The sequence below is a fragment of the Scylla paramamosain genome, chromosome 38 (genome assembly GCF_035594125.1).
Source record: "Scylla paramamosain isolate STU-SP2022 chromosome 38, ASM3559412v1, whole genome shotgun sequence".
NCBI classification, from domain to species: Eukaryota; Metazoa; Arthropoda; class Malacostraca; order Decapoda; family Portunidae; genus Scylla; species Scylla paramamosain.
Window position 1 is genome coordinate 9320899 of NC_087188.1, and position 5336 is coordinate 9326234.

The following is a 5336-nucleotide window of genomic DNA, read 5'->3' on the forward strand; positions in this document are numbered from 1 at the left end:
ACCATTAATTACCTGTATGGTGAGAGAGAGAGAGAGAGAGAGAGAGAGAGAGAGAGAGAGAGAGAGAGAGAGAGAGAGAGAGAAGACTGATGGGAGAAAATACACAATGTTGACAAAAAATGGGAAAAAATAAACAGACGCAAAAACTGATAAGAAAAAAAAAGATAAGGAAACAAAAACAAAAATAGACAAAAAATAAAGGCAAAAAAGACAGACAGACAGAAAGAAAAAATAGAAGCATTGATAAAGAAGAAAAACAAACAAGAATTCACAAAACAGACAAAATAAAATAGAGAAATGCAGAAAACAGGAACCAGAGATAGAGGGAACCAATGGCAGAGCAAAACAGATAGACAGACAGAGAGACAGACAGACACACACACACACACACACACACACACAGAGACACAAGTGCTGCAGGGAGAGAGAGCTGAAGTAATAAAAATATTTATATGATAATATTATATGTGCCTTGGCCTTGAGGTAATGAGGGGAAAGTTTTGCTCAAGTCATTACACATAAATGGTATGTGGAAAAATGGAACTGTAATTCCCTAAGATCAGATGATCCTCTCGTGAGAAATTTAAGTCGAGGAAATGAGAAAAAAGTTAAATATTCTGACTTTTCATGCGGGAGTCGGTCGGTAGAAAGCTTAAATAGATTACAGTAAAATCAAACACACATCCCACGCATTGAAATCTCCAAAAAAAAAAAACACGTCAAAACTTAAATAATATATAGAATTGACATCCATAAGCTCACCTGTACAAAAAAAACTACCCGAGAAAATGTTAATTACTTTTACCTAAGATGGGGTATAATAATTCCTCGTGCAAGGTCTTGGTTTTGCAATTAAGGAAAAAAGACAAAGTGAAAGTAATTCCAAAAAAAAAAAAAAAAATGCTAACCAGGCTTAATACTGTAAACTTAACCATGCAAAATTAACTGATAGAAAATTTTGCTTGTAATGACGCAGTAATGACCACTACAGGAAGAGGAGGAGGAGGAGGAGGAGGAGGAGGAGGAGGAGGAGGAGGAGGAGGAGGAGGAGGAGAATGAGAACGAGGAGGAGAAGCTGGAAAAGGAGGAAAAGGAGGAATGAAAATAAGAAGACATAATCCTGGGAGATATAGAAGGAATTATTAACGAAAGGAAGGAGAGAGGAAGGGAAGGAAGGAAGGAAGGAAAGGAGCACAAAATGAGAAACAGAATGTATGATTGACTGAGCATAAGAAAGTAAGCAGAGAGAGAGAGAGAGAGAGAGAGAGAGAGAGAGAGAGAGAGAGAGAGAGAGAGGGTGATGAGAAAGAGAGCGAGAGAGGTTATGGAGCAAATCTTTTTCCGTCTCACAAGTTAATGAGCGTGTAGAGATGGCGCCGGAAGGACATTTCTCTCTCTCTCTCTCTCTCTCTCTCTCTCTCTCTCACCTCCATACAGCCCTACAACCATCCGTTCCTCCCTTTCTCCTCCTTCCATCCCCTTAGTCCTCCCTCCTTACCTCCACCTGCGACAAATAGGTTAATTATGCATATTACGAGCCAAGCTGGACAGGTAACATCACTTTCCGTCCGCCTGCAAATTAAGACCAGGTAATGAAAACTGTCATTGCACCTGAGGAGGTCAAACTTTACCTGAGAGAACCTATAGATCACGTTCCCTGCTTAGGCCTTCAATAGCCGCAGGTGAGAAAAAAAAAAACTAAACCTATATCATTTAATAGCGCTAATAAAGGTGATAGGATTTAATGAAAGGGACGCAGGTGAAGGGAAGGGGGAGGGGGGTGGCTGTAAAGGTATGGGAAAGATGGAAGAGGGTCTTTGGGGTGATGGGTTGATGGGAATGGTAAGTGAGAAAATGAATGGTTAGAAGTGGAGAAAGGAATGGGTAATTTTTTTCTGCTAGATGGAAAAGAGAGTTTACAGATGTGGATGGATAGAACGGTGAGAGTGGTGATTATGGTGGTGGTGACGGTGATTCTCAGCAGTGTGTGGTGTAGGGGGATGATACGGCGATAAGGATGATCTTGATAGTGATAAGATTGTGTGGATAGATGGTAAGATGATAAGGATGATGATGGTGATAGTGAGGAATAGGTACTTGTTGTCTGCATAGATGACAGGATAAAGATGGTTTTGATGATGAGTAAAGAATGAGATGATAACGATGAAAATTGTGGGTAGATATGATGAATAAACAGTAGATAAATAAATAAATAAATAAATAAATAAATAAATAAGTAGAGGGAAAGACGAATATGCATCAAAAAGAGCGTGAAGAGTGAAATAATGCATAACATAAACACAAAATAATACATCACACAAAATAATAACAAAACAAAACGGCAAAGGAAAATATAGAATTAGAGGAAGAAAGTTAAGGAAAACACAACTCGAGTGAAACCAACTAAAAATCATGATTCATGAGAGCAAAATATGATGACTTGCTATACACACAATTCAGTACAGCCATTTCCTCTCTCCAACCTTCCCTCCCTCCTCCCCATTCCCTCTTTCCCTCCCCCTTTCCCTCCCTGTTTCCCTCCCTCCACCTACGCCTCAGGCAAGTTACACTCCACACCACCCACATAACGCAGCAAGGAGTGGCGGAAACTCCTTAAAAATAGACCATGACAAGCTTCTCATTACTTCCCATGCCTCACCTGTATCTGCCTCATTACCATCTGCCAGGTGTTCGTCAGGGTCCAAATATACCTGAGTTTATAAAGTTCCTGATATTTGTGTGTTTTTTCCTCACACAACATCAATTTTTTTTGAGTGCACGTGATGTTGGTGTTTTTATATAGTATGTTGTTATTATTGGGTTGAATAGATGTTGTGACTGAGATGGATTGATGCTAATGATGTATGATAATGTTAAAAGTTCTATGTTTATCTCTTGTGCAGTGTTGTGTGCAGATTTATACAGGTAAGTTAATGATCTGTGTAGAATGTGCTTAATCTACTGAAACTTAACCTGAAATTACCTGCCTGGAGTTAATTGAATGGGTAAATGCGCTCTCTCTCTCTCTCTCTCTCTCTCTCTCTCTCTCTCTCTCTCTCTCTCTCTCTCTCTCTCTTTCTCTGGTAGATGCGGTGAGATGGACGTGACAGGTGTGTGGGACAGGTGTACCCTTACCTGTTTATTAATGATGTGCCTCCCCACACAGCCGACACTGATTGCTAGGTAAGGCGGGAGAGGCTCAGGTGATTACAGGTGTGTGTGTGTGTGTGTGTGTTTGTGTGTGTTTATTATAAGGGTATGCTTGGCTTTCACAGTGCTAAGCTACTACTACTACTACTACTACTACTACTACTACTGCTACTACTAATACTAATACTAATACTACATGAGATCAAAAGTTCTTTAATAGATCAGATTGTCCAGTGTCTTCAAACTAACGGTGAACGAACATCCTTTCTGGTTCCTTCATGATGATTCACGTATATGAACCTTTTGTGTGTTTGCGCGTACACCAACGACAAATAAATGTACTGTCTAACGTATTCATCATTTTAACTAAGGCTCAAGTTGTGTACGTGAAGAGAAATGATGGAAATTAGTGGTATTTATATAAACAAATCTGTTCATTTGAATCGTGACGTCGTGGAAAGTTTTACAACAATACGTAGATAGGCGTTTCTTCCTTTTAGAGAATAGCACATGCATATTACTTAACTCCAGTGATTAGAGGGAATATCGACTTATTTTATAGTCAGGAATTGGCAATAAGGAGCAAGTAATTACGAAAAGAAAAATAAATAAAATAAGAGAGGAACGATGTCGACATTTTGAAGTGATCCCGTTGGCGAGGCGCGCTCCGAGCAGGTCCTGCCGAGAGTGGTTGAGAAAGGTTGTGTTTTCTCTTGATTACGCGGTCAGTGAGCGGTGATTTGGGACTCACTTAGTGTCAGGAAGTGCATAAAGTGTTCAAGAATAATCAGAAAGAGTCATGAACCTACCAGAAGCGGTGAGTGTTAAGATACGTGATGTTTTTGTGGCCTTTTTCTTTTTTCCAGTGTTTATTAGGCTGTGTGTGTAACAAGTGGATGGTGGTGAGTGTGGTAATGGTAGTTAGGGTAGACGGCAGCACACACACACACACACACACACACACGTACTACTGGTCTTTTCCCACGCCCACGTTGTCCCTGAATCAAGAAAGAAGGATGAACTGGTCCACTTTTTGCACACACACACACACACACGCACACACACCGTTTTTTGCTCCCTCCCCCGCCACCCTCACTCCCTCTTCCCGGTCCCTCTCTCCCTCCCGGCCTTCGTCAGTAGCTGCTTAATGTATTCCGCTTCTTCACGCCTTCCCTCCCGCCCTTAGGAGTATACACAAGGCCGGTGTGTGTGTGTGTGTGTGTGTGTGTGTGTCCTTGTGCCTTTGTTGGGGTATAGGAGTGTGTGTGTGTGTGTGTGTGTGTGTGTGTGTGTGTATTTACCTGGGCTGTTTTTTGTACCTGTTTTACCTGCGAATTACGTACAGTGGTGTTGTATTGTTGTGAACGGAATTCTGTTTGGTCGTTTTAAGTCAGCTTTTGTTAATTTTTGCTTGTAATTCTGTTTTTCTTTAATTTACTTATTCATTTATTTTACTTCTTTTTCTATGTTGGTTCAGCTGAGGTATTACAAAAGTGCTTCATTTGCATCTCTCTCTCTCTCTCTCTCTCTCTCTCTCTCTCTCTCTCTCTCTCTCTCTCTCTCTCTCTCTCAAAACATTCCCTTGCACCGTCCCATCCAACCTTACACACAAACACACACACACACACACACACACACACACGTAACACCCACACTCATACCCACACTTCCTAACCTTCCCTCCCATCCATACCCTCCCCCTACCCACGCATCCCTCCCTCGCCCTCCCTCTCCCAGCCTCCCTCCCTCAAGGCCGTGTACCTCTCCCTAATAAGACTTCTTTCCCCTTTGGTCAAAACATCTCGGTAGTGTTCAGTGGTGACCTTGCCTTGCGCCTCATGCCTTCCCTTATAGGTCATTCCTTAGTCTTACCGTGGCAAATTGCAGTCTCTTTCGCACAGTTAAGGTGATGGACACGTTACCCTCCGGAGTTACACCTTTACACCTTCCCGGACAGGTGTGGTTAGGGAAGCTTACCTGCCGGACCGTAAACCACAGTGAGAAATACGGTGCTTTGATCGTGTTTGCAGTCAAGTGTTCTATAGTGTTCTGTGGTCTTTTGTGGTCTGGGAAACTGCTTATAGGAGGTTAACAGTTTGGCAGTTTATTTACAAATGGGGATACGAGAACAACAAAAAATTAGTAAATAAATCAAACAGGGAGGGAGAGTTACAAAGAATAGGAAC

The 5336-nt window shown here is 41.6% G+C and overlaps 1 long non-coding RNA gene across 1 annotated transcript in view; it reads left to right on the top strand.

Moving 5' to 3' along the window:
- The first annotated feature begins 3814 nt into the window (after window positions 1–3814).
- Window positions 3815–5336, top strand: part of LOC135091926 (uncharacterized) — a 9576-nt gene continuing 8054 nt past the window's right edge. The window contains exon 1 of the long non-coding RNA XR_010262702.1: window positions 3815–3967. This is a non-coding gene — a long non-coding RNA (uncharacterized LOC135091926). The remainder of the gene's footprint in view (window positions 3968–5336) is intronic.